The sequence below is a fragment of the Osmia lignaria genome, chromosome 3, assembly GCF_051020975.1.
Source record: "Osmia lignaria lignaria isolate PbOS001 chromosome 3, iyOsmLign1, whole genome shotgun sequence".
Classification (NCBI taxonomy): domain Eukaryota; kingdom Metazoa; phylum Arthropoda; class Insecta; order Hymenoptera; family Megachilidae; genus Osmia; species Osmia lignaria.
Genome location: NC_135034.1, coordinates 3,400,905 through 3,402,826, shown reverse-complemented (window position 1 = coordinate 3,402,826; position 1,922 = coordinate 3,400,905). Strand labels below are relative to the sequence as shown.

The window sequence follows — 1,922 nt, the reverse complement described above, 5'->3', positions numbered from 1 at the left end:
TAAAACTGTTCTAGTCGTTTGAGACAAATTCAAGATTTGTAAACACAATACAAGCGCTATAAAATAGATAAAAGTGAATAGTGAAATAGAAACTCTGTTACAAATTATTTTTTTATAAATTGTTACTTGGTAAAACTATTTATTTGAAAGTAGAAGAAAACAATGTGAATTGTAACTTAAATTCTATATTAAGGAAATTAGAATAGGAAATTAAAGTATAAGGGATTCATCTACTTCTATTAAACTATTTATTTGAAATATGCTGGTATTACATTGTTTTTAAAGTCTGTAACGTGCAAGACAAACTTATCTAATTTAATATTGCTCTTGCTTGAATGATTGCTCCACTATATCTATTTAATACTTCTACTCCATAATATCTCTGTTGCAATTTTCCCCTCCGTGTCTGATCAAATGCTGAAAATAAAGGAAACGAAATCATATTATTATATATTGATACATTGTACTCAACAACATTACTTTGAAATAAAGGATGTATTGAAGAAAATAAAGTTTCATATTTCTTTTACCTTAAACATATTTCTAGATACATCATGCGAGAAAGTAATTGCATCTACTTTTAGTGTACGTTTTTGTTATTTAGCCTAATATTTCATTCCACGCTGATTAATTTCTTTAATGCAACTATTCAACTTTTCTACTCCATCATTTTTTGATTGTAATTTCCCCATCAATGTCAGAACAGATACTGAAAATATAGAAAAAGAAATCATATTATATGTTGATACATTGTACTCAACAACATTAATTTGAAATAAAGGATGTACATATTGAACAAAATAAGGTTTAATATTTCTTTTACCTTAACGATATTTCCAGATATATCTTGCAAGAAAGTAGTTGCATCTATTTCCAGAATATGTCTTTGTTATTTGTCCTAGTATTTCATTCCACGCTGGAAAATATCTTTAATGTGTCTATTCAACTTTTCTACTCCACAATATTTTGGTTGTAATGTCCGCATCAGTCTCTGAATAGATACTGAAAATATAGAAAAAGAAATCATATTATTATTTATTGATACATTGTACTCAACGACATTAATTTGGAATAAAGAATGTATTGAAGAAAATAAGGTGTAATATTTCTTTTATCTTAAACATATTTCCAGATATATCTTGTAAGAAAGTAACTGCATTCAATTTCCACATATTTTTCAATATAACCTATACCTGTCAAACGTTACACATAACTATTTGATCTTAGTTATTTTAGGAAACACGTGTAATGGACTTCCGTTTCATCCAATTAAGGTGATGAGAGCCGCTCAAATCAATTACAGGTTGTGGAAATGGTAGATGTGAATAGAATTCACAGCGATAGTACTATACCTCTAATGCACAAAACTACTCACCAAATAATGTTAAATATATCCAACATTTGATTTTGGCTGCAACTTAAGGGCACAGACTACTTCGAGGCCTCCTCCGAATCGATGTAAGCGCCACTGGAAAGAATCGGACAACCGTGAAAACACATAATTGAGAAATTCGACATTTGACGGTGGACATCTAACCTCATTATGCAGAATAAGAAACGAAAGTGAGGTGGCATAGTTGCCAAATCACATGATTTGAGAGTTCTATCGCGGTGTTGTCTGAATTGCGGTGTTGTCAAAATGAATTTGCTCGAGCCGAGCGAGATTTTGATTCCTGGCGGATATAGAAAAGGACAGCGCGAGAGAAAGAGAAGGAGTATCATGAATGAAACAACGTAGAGCCGATTGGCGGAAATATAGTCACACGCTACGACAGATTCGATGAGACTCTGTAATACACATAATGTACGCGACTATAAAATTTATAGGAATAAAAACTATATGGCATTAATAATTTCAGGAGAGGAATGAAAAATAAAGACATGTAAATTGATCTATAATATATAATATTTATTGATTGAAA

At 30.6% G+C, this 1,922-nt stretch overlaps 1 long non-coding RNA gene across 3 annotated transcripts; it reads right to left on the bottom strand.

Moving 5' to 3' along the window:
- Window positions 1-258: 258 nt before the first annotated feature.
- On the bottom strand, window positions 259-1,596 carry LOC117605272 (uncharacterized). 3 transcript variants are annotated; one of them, XR_004581651.2, is made up of 5 exons: window positions 1,538-1,596; window positions 1,376-1,468; window positions 824-1,002; window positions 531-709; window positions 259-417 (listed from the first exon to the last, which is right to left on the bottom strand). It is a non-coding gene; the product is annotated as an uncharacterized LOC117605272 (long non-coding RNA). The 3 variants fall into 3 exon arrangements; XR_004581650.2 differs by having other exon boundaries at window positions 1,376-1,565; XR_004581652.2 differs by lacking the exons at window positions 1,376-1,468; window positions 1,538-1,596 and adding an exon at window positions 1,194-1,367.
- Window positions 1,597-1,922: the final 326 nt, after the last annotated feature.